We start from the raw sequence: 16002 nt of genomic DNA, 5'->3' as shown, positions 1-16002 counted from the left end.
TATTCGCATGAGGCTGAAGGGCTTGGATGAGTAGAGACAAGGATCGGACCCATGGTGTTGGTTAGGTATCGTATAGGAAGTGTGTTCGTGTTTGAAAAATAAAGAAGTTTAGTTGATCCAGTGCTTGACTTAGTGTTTTAGCGAACCAGACTAATGGGGTGAGATTAGGAGCAGAATTATAAGATCAGTGTGAGGAATACCAATATGGCCGAGCTGTTTGAGATCAAGGGGGATGTGGTCCTTGAAGAGCATTCAGGTAGATGCTCTTCATCCACGCCCTTTCCCCTCAACATTCCCCTCCCCCCTTTTTCCCCCCCCCCCCCCCCCCCCCCGGGCCCCACCTGAACGAGCACCTATTTCTCTCCTCCCCATCCATTTACATTATTTCCTGTTGTATCACAATTCACAAATCCCCACTTTTACCTCACACCTTCTGTCTTTTTATCTCTGTCCATTGTCCAACTATCTGCCTATTAAACCACATTCCCTTCAACTGCATCTACCTATTACCTGCCAAACTTCATCCTGCTCCTCCATTCTTCCAGTTGTCCCCTCATCATCAGTCTGAAGAAGGGTCCTGACGTGAAACCTCACCTATCCATGTATTCCAGAGATGTAAAAACAAGGAGCTGCAGATGATGGCTAACATAAAAGGCCACACTGTGCTGGAGTAACACTATGGGTCAGACAGCATCCTTGTAGAACGTGGATAGGCAGCATTTCAAGTTGGGATCCTTCTTCAGATTGATTCTCGAGAGATGCTGCCTTATCTATCCGAGTTATTCTAGCACTTTGTGTCTTTTTTTGCAAACCAACGCTCTATTTGCCTTCTTGGATGAATGTCAAAATACTTAAAACATGACACAATTTGACGAATGGCAGGAGAGGCTTTGCCAAATGTCCAAGCAGTGTTTGCCTGTGCTATCTTTAACTTCATAAAATATTGTTATTTGACAATACTGTACAGCATGTCCACAATTTATTTGTATACATGGCTGTATTCAAAGAGTGAACAACAACACTTCAAAAGAGGCAGTTTATTGGTTATAAAAAATAATCCAGATGGACAAAAAGTACTTTGGTATTTTGAAATGCCAAAGACATAATTCTTGGTTACACAATTTCCACAATTACTCCATCAGTTATTGAGGGTTGTTGCCATTTTATTTCTGATAGCCTGCAAATTTTCTGCAGAAAACTGCAGGTTTGTAGATTAATTGACTTGTTATAAATGTAAATTGCTCCTAGTACATGTAGGATAGTGATAGTGTTAGTGTGCGTGGATCACTGGTCAGTGTGGACTCGATGGGCCGAAGGGCCTGTTTCCTCAGTGTAAGTCTAAAAAAAAGCCAAAATTGAAAGATTTGATATTTACTATCCTTTTCTTTGTTCAAAACCTGTGCCTTGTAGTTGCATATCCTGCCAACTAAAATCAGTTGAAGCAAAATATTATCATTAACTGTGCTTTTCTTACGGAGATAAGTCACCCTTTAATGTGCAGTTATCACTGGTCTATTCTTCACAATATTTAACTTGTATTTCAATACTCTGTCCTTACTGTCTGTCTGAAGAAGGGTCTTGACCCAAAACGTCACCCATTCCTTCTCTCCAGAAATGCTGCCTGTCCCGCTGAGTTACTCCAGCATTTTGTGTCCATCTTCAGTTCTTTCCTACACTTACTGTGCTGCCTTACCCACCGAGTTCCTCCAGCATTTGTGTCTACCGTCCATCCGATTGATATCAGATAATTCTGAATGTATTCATTTATTCAATATTCATATATCCTTAGTGTGGATCATTCAGCATCTGTGCATGAAAAATATATCAAAAGGTGAAAAGCTAAATTCTCCAAGACAGTGAGAGAGGTGTAGATTACACAGAGCCGCACACAGACAGCTGCCTGATAGAAATAAGGAGGCACTTCAATAGCTTTATTGCTCTGCAAGAGCTTTTTGTGAGCACAGATGGGAAATGTTGAGTGACTTGTTGCATGACGTGATGGAAGAAGGTGGCATAATATAATTGCCTTGCAATTTGGCCACCTTTTTCAGAAAGAAATTATAAATCTTAAACAGGACAGCACTGTATGGGCGGCATGGTGGCGTCGTGGTAAAGCTGCTTCCTTACAGCACCAGAGACCCGGGTTCAATCCTGTCCACGGGTGCTTGTCTGTACGGAGTTGGTACATTCTCCCCATGACCTGCGTGGGTTTTCTCTGAGATTTTTGGTTTCCTCCCACACTCCAAATAGTACAGGTTTGTAAGTTAATTGGCTTGGTATATGTATGTCAAATTGTTGCTCGTGTGTGTAGAGTAGTGTTAATGTGTGGGCATTGCTGGTTGGTGCGGACGTCAACCATCATATTGAGATGTGTCACCTGCTCCCAATCCAGCTAGATATTCTCACCTGAAGCAATGGTTCAAGATCTGCAAGTGATGCTGGGCAAGAAAGGCTTTGTCCTTTCATTCCTCATCCAGTCAGTCTGATGATAGAACTAGGTGTGTGGGCATGGACAGAATTTAATGCAACAATCTGACTTAACCATCATGCCCCAGCACATATTGCGACTGCATAGAAAGGAACTGCAGATGATGATTTATACCAAAAATAGACACAAAGTGCTGGAGTAACTCAGCTGATCTGGCAGCATTTTTGGAATACTAGGGCAGATGGCGCTTCGAGTCGGGACCCTTCTTCAGACTGTCTTTGATGTAACGCAAGAATCTGGCTTAACAATTGTCTCAGCACATATAATGACTGGGCAAAAGGGAACTGCAGATGCTGGAAATGTTGCATGATCAGCTGAGTTACTCCAACACCTTGTGTCTATCTTACATATAACGACTGGACTGAAACTGTTCCAGTTCAGTTCCCTCTGGGACACTGGGTACCCGAACATGACTCTGGAGAACTGCTGTCATTGTTGAATTAATATGTTGCTTTGACATCAATATCGGGGGACAAGGTGAATAAATTGTCGAATCACCACACAAATCGTGTATTTACCTGCAGAGGCAATCACTACTTAGCAGCATGTTGTTTGGCATTTTCTTTACAATCTCATTAACATGAAAATGCTCAATTTTGCTACAAATCCAATCGATTCTTCTCACAAAATCACCTGAAATGAGTCCCCATTTCACCACCTGTTGTACAGTGATTACAAATTTTCACTACAGATTGCAAGAACTTCCAGCATTAATATCCATTCAATAAGTCTACATATCTGTATAGAAAAACAAAATAAAGTTCAGAACCTTACCCTCAGTTGAGGTTTTCCAGCATCCTAGAGGCCTCTGTTGAGATCACAGCTGGAGCTAGATTGCTTATTCCACATGAAGTTACAGAGCAACCTTCAAATTGTATTCCAATGCAAGAGCTGTAGGGGTCATGGCAACTTGCTGTTTGCAAATCCAAAGCTTCATAATGGTAAGGAGTCATATGGTGAAAGATACTTAACAGTTTGGGTGTACAGTGGTGCTACAAGTGAATCACTCCATTATGAGATCACCCTATCATATACTCAGAGAAGGTCTCTCTGCGATAGAGATAAGAAACTGCAGATGGAGTCATAGTCGGCAAAATAACTGGCCCTTCAGCCCAAGTCGGTCATGCCGATCATGATTCCCCATCTAAGCTAATCCCATTTATCCACATTTGATCCATATTCCTCTAAAACGTTGCTGTCCATGTACCTGCCCCCGGCCCAAGTGTCTTTTAAATGTTGTTATAGTACTTGCCTCAACTATCTCCTCTGGTAGTTCGTTCCACATACAATAGCTTCAGTGAAAAAGTTGCACCTCACGCTTCTAGTAAATCATTCCCCTCTCACCGTAGACCTATGTCCTCTGGTTCTTAATTACCTAAACACTGGGTTCACCAGGGTATGGTAAATTCACCAGAACTATTCCCCTCAATGTTATACACCTCCATAAAATCATCCGTCAGTTTCCTGTGCTCCAATAAACAAAGACCCAGCCTGCCCAACCTTGCACTGTATCAATTCCCCTCATGATTTTTGTACACCTCTACAGGATCACCCTTTGGCCTCTATGGAATAAAACACAAACTTGCCCAATTTCTCCCTTTAGCTCAAGCCTTCACCTGTAGGGAGATTCATCTACCTTCATATGCCTTATGATGCCTCGCACCACCTTGAGACCTCTCAATTAACTGCTCCAAGTTCTCCAGTCTTTCTCCACAGTAAAAACGGAAGGCAAATGCTGATTGAAGATAATACTCACACAGATGGCTGCTTTGGTTTCTGAAGGGCCTTATTCTTTCTCTAGTTATCCCCTTTCCCTTAATGTACTCATAAAATGTCTTTGGATTCTCCTTAATCTTATCTTCATGACTATCTCTTGCCCTCTTTTTGCCATTCTGATTTCCTTTCTAAATATGCTCCTCAGTCCCCGAGTTCCTGTCCCCTAGTTTCAAGTTCCTTGGAGTTAATATTACCAACGATCTGCAGTGAACCAACCACGTTGATGTCACAGCCAAGGTGGCACACCCACCCCTCTAATTCCTGTGGGGACTGGAGGAAATTTAGCATGTCGCTAGTGACTCTTACAAATTTGTAAAGAAAATCCACCATGCTGTCAAGTTACATATCAGCTTAATTTGGGAACAGCTCTGCCTTACTTAGAATTGGATGATTCAAAGTTCATACCATCGGGTTGTAAGCTGGCTCAGTTGAATATGAGGTGCAGTTCCTCCAGCTTGTGTGTGGGCGGCAGTGGAGGAGATCCAGGACAGAAAGGTCAGTGAGGGAATGTCAACGGGAGCCAAAATAGTTAACAACCAGGAGATCCAGCAAGCAAACCTTGGTGGACCGAACACAATTGGACCAGAGTGAGTTGATTTCTGTGACCTTGTGATAGTTGGTTAGCGGAACACAGCAAATAGTGTGATATTCTCTTCATGGATACTGCATGACAACCCCTGATCTACCAAAGCACCAGAATCTCAAATTAAAGAGTGTGATGTGGCTCACCACAAGCCCGCTGTAAAATGTCAACTCACATAAAATCATTTGTCGGTGGAGACTTATGGGCCTGATCCACTGTACGAGTTCACCCAAGAGCTCTCCCGAGTTTAAAAAAAAAATCAAACTCGTGGTAACATGGAGAATGTACGTAGCGGGAAAGTTGGAGCTCGGGACATCTCTTAGCTGCTCGTAATGCTGACGGCAGGTACTCGGGACACGTGGTAAGCTCGGGAAGACTCGTGAAGATTTTTCAACATGTTGAAAAATGTCCACGAGAGCCTCGAGTACCTACGAGCGGCCGTTACCATAATTCTCTGAGTTTGAATCAGGGGAAACTCAGGAGAACTCTTGGATTAGCTCGTACAGTGGGACAGCCCCATTAAGCAGATTAACAGTCTCTGTTGTTCTATATTTTCTTTACAATCCCACTGACGTGAGAATGTGCAATTTTATTGCAGATACAATTTCACTCTTCCGATAAAATAATTGGAATAGAATACCAAAGGCTGCTGATATAATGACAATCATGAACATGACCAGAATCACAGATTGCCTTGATGATTGTCATCTCCAATCCTTTATCCAATGTAAGAGATTAACATGACAGATACACCTGGGAGGAAGGAATCAAACAAACTTCCCGACCATACATCAAGCCACTTGATAATTTCTACTCATTGTGATAGATCTGCTCAATATGCAGGGAGTGGCAAGCATTGAGATACACGCAGACTTCTGGACTCCCATGAGGAACCCAGATCACCTCAGGAGTCTATCATTCACATACATTTGGAAGTCTTCATTCTTTCTAATTCTGTATGCCCGCAATACCAACCATTCACCTTTGAAAGTAAAAGAAAAAATATCCACTCTCTCATCCCATAAACTATCTCACATATTTGCACTGCTAAATCATATTGACAACTTAATAATAGAAGAACACTAAATTAAGAACAATAAAATATCTCGCTATGAGATGACTGCCTGTGGCATAGAACTGGTGTTTCAAATTTTAATTCGAGTCATTTATACTGTTGGGAAATAACACATGGGGAAAAAAAAATCAGCTGTTTCAATCTTTCATGCAGCTAGTTCCCCTTTGTCCTGACTGGTTTTGCTATTTTGATGGAAATATGTTAAAGAAATTCAGAAATGGTGGAACAAAGAAATTGATAATGGGAGAGACCTAGATTGGACTGCCTTTATACATTTACAAAAGTATATTTCAAACTAGTTCAATGCAATTTTTCCCTTTCAAGAGGTACCAATTGCAAAACACAATTTTAACATTATTACTCATTTTAATATTACACATTTTAATATTGCACATTTCAATGTTGCACATTTTAATACATATAGTGGTTTAAACAAATAATTCCTTCACAATTTTATTTCATTTGATGTTAAGACAGAAGATCTAAATCAATTGTAAAAAAAATGTGGGTTAACACAATGCATTAACAAGCTCCCTCAACTTTCTTTAATACCATTAATGATTCAACGATACGTTATCACATGTACCTAGGTATAGTGAAATGGTTTGTTTTGCATAGAACCTGGTAAAATCATACAAGCCGACCTCACCAAGGCAGTACTTATGTGCCACCACATTTTAGCACCAAACAGTCCTATGTACTGCACCACATGTGGCAGCAGGCCCATTCCCTAGGGGTCAATAATCACCAGCGATAATCACAATAACCATTTAGGGACAATAATGATTAGGTACAATTAAGTAGGCAAGCCAAATAGAAGTTGTGTCATTTTCTCTACTGTTCTCGCGAAGGTGATCGCGAAGCCATTTTTGAACTTCCAGCAAGTAATAAAGATAAACATTGAATTAAGATTACAATCAGGTCAGGCATGACTTCATAGAACAGTGCAGCAAACAACAAGGTCCAAGTAGCCCAGTAGAATATAGACCAGCTGTGTACAGGAACAGGCATCTGTGCCAGACACAATGCCAATTTAAACAAATTCCATTAGCCTGGACATGATCCATATCCATCCATTCCCGACATGTTTAGGTGCTTGTCTAAATGTCTCTTGAACATTGATATCGTGCTTTTTTCCAACACCCCCGGTCAATGTGCCCCAGGTAGTTACCACACACTACATATAAAACATAAACTTGCCCTGCACATCTCCTTTAATTTGTGATGTCTGTATGTTCACCCTGTGACTGTGTGGGTTTTGTCTGGGTGCTCCAGTTTTCTGCCACTCTCCAAAATCGTACGGTTTGTCAGCTAATTGACTTCGGTAAAAATTGTAAATTTCCCCTGGTATGTGGAATTGTCATGGTGCAATGGGGATCACTGGTCAGCGCAGACTCAATGGGCTGAAGGGCCCGTTTCAAGGCTATATCTCTAAACTAAGTGGCAATATGATGGCGCTACGGAGGAATTGCTGCTTTACGGTGCCAGAGACCCGGGTTCAATCCTGACTACAGGTACTATCTGTAAGGAGTTTGTGTATTCTCCCTGTGACCTGCGTGAGTTTTCTCCAGGATCTCCGGTTTCCTCAACACTCCAAAGATGTACATGTTTGTAGGCTAATTGGCTTGGCATAATTGTAAATTGTCCATAGTATGTGTAGGATGGTGTTAAGGGCCTGTCACACTTTCCCGAGCTGCTCACGAATTCTCCCGAGTTTTCCCCTGGATTCAAACTTGGAGAATGTTCATAATGGGTCCATAGGATCGGTAGATATATCGCAGCGCCTCATTATGGCAGCCGTTGGTACTCGGGGCATCAGGTAAGTAGGGACTTTTTTCCAGCAAGACAAAAATGTCCACGAGTAAAAATATAGTCGTGAGGAAAAAAATTGCAACATTTAATGCCCAGAGTACCTACGACTGACACAATGAGACCCGCTACGATATATCTACGGACACCTACGGCCTCCTACGGACCCGTTATGAACATTCTCCAAGTTTGAATCAAGGGGAAAACTCGAGAGAATTCGTGAGCAGCTCTTGAAAGTGGGACAGGCCCTTTAGTGTGCAGGGATCACTGGTTGTTATGGTTCGTTTGGTTGAAGGCCCCGTTTCCACGCTGTATCTCTAAACTAAACTAAAATAAGAGTAATACAGAGAGAACTATGACAGTAACAAAAGGTATTTAAGCACAGCAAATATTTAATATCCAACAAGCACCAAATTTAATTTAGTGCTGGCGAGATGCCTAGTGCTTCAACTATAAAATCTGGAGAGGCAAGAAGAAAGTCAGATGATTTGTTATTCAAATATAACAGCTACTACAAGAGCGATTTAATGCATCCAGGGGGATTACAGGCAGGTCTTGCTGATGGGTCGGTTCCAAAAGCACAGCTGAAGGTTGCAAATCTTAACCCACAATCAGATTGCATTTCGTTGTTTAATCACTCAAAGCTCAAAAACAGTTGGGTGCCAACACAGAGAAATGAATCACGAAATACAAGAAAAACCATGTCAACATGAGTAAGAAGCTTGTTGATGTTTTAGTACAAGTCGTGCAGATATAAGTGCCAGGAAATTGGTGGAGTGAAGGATACCAATTTGATTCCTGGAACATTTTCTGTCAGGGCCATGGCTGGGGTAAATGTGTGACAGGGTTTAACGGAATACTGATCACTACAAACAGGAAAATAAATAAACAATCAGAGATTTGTTGTGAAGCTGCTCTGCCCATCTCCATCAGTCCAGCAGAAATGGTGAAACTACATTGCTTCACTTTTCAACCTATTAGTTGCTATCTATGACTCTAATGCGACTCAGCATCCATTGCTTGTTTTCACAATGAAAAGAACTGACAACATTTATCATTGTAACTACAGAATCAGACCTGGATTGGTTGGAATATCTTGAAAATATAAATTAATAAGATAATGTGTTAAAAGTACAAGTTTCTACCTTTGTTTCCACCTTTCTCTGGCATCCTGGACAACAAACTTGGGATTTGCATTATATCTCAGCAAAGCCATTATCACTTTCAATGCCTCAGGATTGAATTGGAAATTTGCTACACTAAGACAGCATCCTCACTGAAAGCAAAGGCAATGAGACACATTTACTGATCAGATCCTGTGTGCCGATGTAAGAATCCCATGTATTAAAGTCAATCCTCTCCCCCTCAGTTAAGTTAGTGTCAGGGAACCTTTGGCAATCGGAAAATCATGGGTACACACAGATAGCGCATGTCAGAGAAAAAACCCATCCATAAACAGTACAAGCTGGGGATCAAGCAATCAGTTGGCCTTAATGGTACTACATTCAATGTCAGGCTGCGGACTGCATCACAATGATCTGCCCTCAAAACTGTAATGAGAGTAAGAAGTAAGAAACAAAAAAAAAACCCTGCAGCCATCAATGCTCTGATAACATTGCAGTCTCAGCGTTGAATCATCCTAGATCATCCAGAAATTTCTGAAAGAAATCATCCACAAACCAAGGGACTGCTGCCTCCAGGAACACCAACTAAAATGGGAACTGTAAAACAACTTCTGCTTGTGATTAAATGTTTGTCATTCAACATTAACCCAGGACCACTGTGGAATTTTCCATGAAATAGTTCCCCAATCTTAATCAACATAAATTCAACCAACTCATAGATATGAAGTAGTAGAAAATAATCATGAAACAGATTGCCCAGCAAACGTATACTAAAATCTTGATGTCCAATCATGATTATCAAGATTGAAGATGTATTTAATGCTTATATCTGATGACTGTGCATTTTACAACGGGGATAGTTAATTTTTAATTTTCATTTTTATTAATCTAATCTTCCAATCCAATGTAGAACTACGTAGAAGGGCAATGCTGGAATGAATCTGCCGAATCATTCCAGCATTTTGTGTCTATCTTCGGTATAAACCAGCATCTGTAGTTCCTTCGTACACACTGAGGCCATGATCGCATTGGCTGGTGGGGCAGCCTCAAGTGGCAGATTGGCCTACTCCTGTTCCTGCGTTTTATGTTCTAACCAGAGTTGAAGTGCAAAGATCTCTTTCACAATGTGTTCGGAGAATGGAAACATGTAGCTAATCAGGTTTCCTCACAGAGAAGGAGCACATTGATCAACCTTTCAAGGAAATAGATTTGTTGGACAAGTTGCTTCTTTATGGCTGTTTAATTCAAAGTCTTCTAATCAGTTAATCTTCAGTGTTCAAAAGGTTTGTAAAGGAAGTGCGTGAAAGAGACTGATATACTGCATACATCATTCCAAATGGGTTATTTATCAGTGCTCTTCCTTTACGCCGCTTCCGAAAGAATCATCCATTGTTTTTTTTTCCAATTCCTGCAAATATTTGTGAGTGATAAAAAGGAATGCAGATAATAGGACCATGAAGCCTAGTTATCCCTAAGATTAAAAGCAAGAGTGACAATAATTGCAATCAAATCTAATTATTGGCAGCTATTTCCAGCAAGCAAAGCTACATGAAGGCCAAATACTGCAGGGAAGTGCAGATAGTTCATTGTAGAACACGGATATGTCCCCATGAATATGTCAGCACACTCATGATTTTTTCACGTGTACGAATGCTGTTATGGTGCATGAATGGCCCTTATGACGGTCCATCAATGCACCCTTAATGGAACAGACATCTTGGAATTATTCAACAATCTGTGGAAACAAATAACTGTAGATGCCGGCTATACACAAAGAGACACAACGTGCTGAAGCACCTCAGCAGGTCAGGCTGTTGACAATACCAGGATTATATTAACTTTCTCCAATTGCAATTGGTGAAGTGGTGGCAAGCTATCTTTTTGTATTGCTGCATTGATCACGTGAAGGTGCTCCATAATGATGTTGGCCTTGGAATTCCAGGAATTAGACCCAGTGACGAAGAAGGAACAGGTACTGAGATGTGCAACTTGGATGGGTATCCAATGCGCATGGTGCACTCATAGATTTCAAAAGAGATAACAGTTGTAGAGGATTCATTATTTTTAAGATTAGTTATGTTTCACTTGTTTAAATGTGGTAAAATATTATGAAAGTTTTCTATTTTTTTAACAATGAGAGTCCCAACCCAAAACGTCATCTATCCATTTTCTCTAGAGATGCTGCCTGATCTGCCTCCAGCATTGTGTCCATCTGTAGTATAAATCAAACATTTGCAGTTCCTTTTTATTAGATTAATTTTTAATAGTTTTTGTTGTTGGAGAAATCCCATCAATTTTACATAAAAGACATGACAGAAGTGGCGCAGCAGTGGAGGAGCTGCCTTACAGCGCCAGAGACCTGGGTTTTATCCTGACTACGGGCACTGCCTGCATGGAGTTTGTACATTCTCCCCCTTTCCCCGGGTGCTCCATGGATTCCTCCCACATTCCTCAGACGTACATGTTTGTAGGTTAATTTGCTTGGTATAATTGTAAATTGTCCCCAGTGTGTGCAGGATAGTGTTAATGTGCGGGGATCGCTGGTTGGCACGGACCCAGTGGGCCGAAGGGCCTGTTTACGCTCTGTCTCTCGGAACTCTAAAAGTGTCTGGAAAAGTTTTCTTCACTAGTTTCACCAGCAGGGAACGTTCTGGCATCCCTCCCAGTTTTTATGCAATGTACAAACGTAAGGATTGCACAGGTGCTGTTGCAGATCAGGCTGGCAGCTGCCAACAACTTCTCAGGCAGGAGCGTATCAGGAAAGATGCAGTGTGATCTTTATTCACAGGTTCACGGTGAATTCGGATTGACGATTCTGTGGTAATATTAGACTAACTATTCGCTACACCTGAATAACAAGAATGTTCTCTGGTAATCAAAGACTTGTCCCATCCTCGTTTGTTTGTGACATTGCAGGACAATTCAACTAATTGGGCCAATGCTACTTCTCCATTCTATATTTATAATGATAACACAAAGGAACTGATTTATTTTTCATTTCAACACATTTTTCAATTGGTTGTATACGGTACAAAAGCAAGGAGGTTGTGACAATTTTTCAGAAGCCACTTTGTTTGCCTTTTTTTAAAATAAAACTGAAAAGGAGCAGGAATAAGGATTCAGCCCTTGTTCTGTTCAATATAATCTTGACTAATGAACTCCCAAACTCACTCTTACAAACCTCTATAGATGCACCACATAGAAAGCATACTGTTGGGTTGCATCACAACATGGTTTGGTAACAGTTTTGCCCAAGACTGTAAGAAATTACAGTTGCGGATGCTGCCCAGTCTATTACACAGACAAGACTTCCCACCAATTACTCCACCTGCCCTTCATGCTGCCTCAGAATAAGCAGCCAACATAATGAAAGACGTACAACGTCTTGGTCATTCCTTCTTCTCCCTGCTCCTGTTCGGCAGAAGGTACAGAAGCTTGAAAGTGCACACAACCAGACACAGGAGCTGCTTCTTCCCTTATCAGACTTCTGAACAGTCCTTCCATAAGCTCAGTCCTAGTCACCTATACCCTATTTAGGACATTGGACATTGCTTTTGGAACCAATAGGTTACAAAGCTGAAAACGATATTCTTCACTTTATCATCCCCTTTGCTAGTATGTTTTATACTTGAGTTTGACGATTGTATATGTATGGTTTATCTGATCTGTTTAGATAATGTGCAAAACAAATCTTTTCACTGTACCTCGGTACACATCACAATAATAAATCTATATACCCCATAGTCCCTGATTGTCCAAATGCCGATAGATCCTGTCCATCAGGACCCCAACCAGTAACTTACACATCAATCACATTAGGCTCACCCTCTGTAGCTCCAGAGTTCTCCTTGCTGCCCATCTAAAATAATGGTACAAGTGGGCAGAAGAATGGCGAATGGAGTTCAATGCAGATAACTACGAGGTAGTGCATTTTGTGAAGTCAAATCAGGACAGGACATACACAGTGACTGGTAGTATTCTGGGGAGTGCTGCAGAGCAGAGGGATCGAGGACTACAAGTACATAGTTCATTGAAAGTAGGATCACAGGCAGATGGGATGGCAAGCAGGCTTTTGGCACATTGGCCTTCATCTGTCAGGGAATTGAGTGCGTAAGTTGTGATATTATGTTAAACTTGTACAAGATGCAAGGTAGGTGGCAGTTTGAGCATAGTGTCAAGTTTGCTGTAGAAAAGTTGTCAATAAATTTGAAAATGTGCACTGGGGATTTATGAGGATGTTGCCAGGACTCGAGGGCCTGTACTATAGGGTGGCCTAGTTGGGTAGACTATGACTTTATTTCTTGGAGCACAGGAGGCTGAGGGGTGATCCAATAGAGCTGTGTACAATCTTGGTCTCTCTCCTGACATTTTAAACTGCCTCGTCCCAATTAAATACCTTCCCCAAACATTCAGACCTGTCCCCATTCAAAACAACCTTAAAACATGGAGTTGTGATCACTATCCCAAATTCTTCTTCTGCCATAACACCAGTCAACTGGCCAGGCTCGTCTCCCAATACAATGTTCTGTATGGACCCTCCTCGAGTCAGACGACCCACATGCTGATTAAGGAAACCTGTCAGATAAGGAGGAATGAGTAGAAGAATGAAATATAAAGTTGGAGGGAGGAATGTGAATGGAAAGGGACAAAGACGAGGGGAAAGTGGGTGTATAAAAGGGAAATGGGGGACTTGGAGATGCGATGAGTATATAAAGGGGGGGGGGGGAGAGAGAATGGGATGACTGGAGGGGTGGAGATAGTGGGAGACAGTGGGGCACAGGACAAAGAGGGATGTGGATGGTCATGCCTGAAAGTAGGGAAAGCTTATGTTGAATACACCTTGTTCCATCCGTACCCCGGCACCTTTTCCCAACTGTTTCTCCGTTACATCGACGTCGGAATTGGAGCTGCTTCCTGCACAACTCATTAACTCTATGACAATATTATCCCTTAAAAGACACATTCTTCTGGCAGCCAGCCATCAGAGGTACATGGCAGAGAGGGATGTTGCAAGAGAGAGGTGCAAGGCAATGTCATTACAAGCACTTTAGATTTAAAACAACAATGTTATAATTTGTTCCTATGTACTTTTGGACTTTTGCATTTCAAGGTTACTCAGACTGCAAGTTATGTGCAGGATCAAGGTGGACCAGCCCTTGCCCCTACCACCACCACTCACTCACTCACGCACACTCTTTGGGCTGGCACAATAGTCACGCTTACATCTATGTGCCTGCTAATGACCAGCCTGTGTTGGTGCTAATGTTGTCCTACGAAGGAAGCAGCAACTACACCACGGATGGTAGAAACTAGAATCGTAGATTCGTCTAGCACAGAAACGAGGTCCATTCAGCCCTTGCTGAACGCGGCCTATTGACACGCATCCTATTTGTCTATATTAGACTTGTGTCTCTCTGCATCTTTCCTATTAAACAACCTCATCAAATGCTTTAAAATTTGTAACTTTAAGACCTCTTCCACAGACCATATGCAGAACGTCTTTGCACAATGTTCCCAAAGGTTTCAAATAATCAGAGGAATTTTGAAACGACTGAAAAAACACAAATATTCTTGGATATGAAATTAGAATGTCCATTAATTAGAAACCTTAAAATTAATTATAACAGCGATGGCCTTTTGCATTTGCTTGTTATTTTAGCAATGATTGTCAATCCCGTTCAAAATGAATGGAAGTGGGTTGATGTGCCAGCTTTGGCTGGCATACAACTGGAGGTGGATGTGAACTGACTCCAGCAACTTGACTCATCGCGTTATGAAACACCCCCATTCTGTGATGAGTCCAGGGGTGAAGCTGAAGGGTGAATGTGTGCTCTGCACTTCTACGATGCCGTGGAGATGTGCTGAAATCCAGAATGAACTGTTGAGCATAGTGCATCCAGCCAGGGTGACTCTCTGTGGAACTCTGTCTTTCAGCACCGCCCAACCCAACAAGGCCACAGCTATTTAATTGAATTCTTGCCAATTGGTTCATATTAACCAAATAGACTGGCAGAAAGAAATATTGATCAATAATGCTTTATAAGAATTCTTCTTAACAGGAAATCATTGCAACAATAGAAATTATAATCCAAAGCAAAACTACCAGAATGCAAAAAAATATCAAATACTCACTGCCTCAACTGAATGACAGTCTTAAAGTAAATCTTGAACCAAAGATAAAGTTTGCATTCAAGCACACACTCCTGAACTAATCGTGTGCATTGGTATTGGCACACAGGGTACAATTCAGACAATATAAGCAATTTGGAATTACAACATTAAAGTAGTTAATCAAACTTTACTAATTTCCTTCTACAGGAAGCGCCATTCAGATCAGGTTTGAGCCACTTCAGTGGAACATCTTTGATGCGTATCTTTGATGCAATATCTATTACATACATAAAAATGTAAGCAAAGTGCTTTTTGCAAGAGATTGAGGGACAATTTTTTTCCAAAGAGAGAGATTGAGAGACGAGGAACAGCATTAATAAGCAGATTATCATCTGCAGAATGTCAAATGCAACACAGCCTCCATACATCAAGGTCCTCCAACTTATTTATCATCGATGTGTTGTAAGGGGTATGGTAGAAATTCAATAGGTTTTAAGTACATCTATTCATCAAGAGATAAGTTTTTTTTTACACAAAGGGTCGTAGGTATATGGAACGAGCTGCGGGAGGAAGTAGTTGAGGTTGGTACTATTGCAGCATTTCAGAAACATTTAGACAGGTACATTGGTAAAATATGTTCAATGGGATATGGGCTAAATGCAGGTAGGTGGGACTAGTGTCGATGGGGCATATTGGTCTGCATGGCCGAGTTGGGCCCAATGGCCAGTTTTTATATGGTATCACTCTATGACTCATTCTGTCTGACTGCCTTAACGTTGTTTCATTGTACCCGAGATTTAACAATCATTTAAACAACATACATGAGATATTTGAATTGAGGCAGAATTCCTCATATTATTTATGGTCATATTATTTAAAAATCATCATTAAAATCAGTCAACAGCCTGAGTATATATGCACATCAAAAATATTACAAATCTTAATCAAAGAACATACTGCTGGTATAACACAGCCTTCATAACCCAATATCCAAATTCCAAAATTGTAATGTCACAGAATGCAAACTTAATAACTG

The sequence above is a fragment of the Leucoraja erinacea genome, chromosome 26, assembly GCF_028641065.1.
Source record: "Leucoraja erinacea ecotype New England chromosome 26, Leri_hhj_1, whole genome shotgun sequence".
NCBI lineage: Eukaryota > Metazoa > Chordata > Chondrichthyes > Rajiformes > Rajidae > Leucoraja > Leucoraja erinaceus.
Note: the sequence above shows the minus strand (reverse complement) of the source record.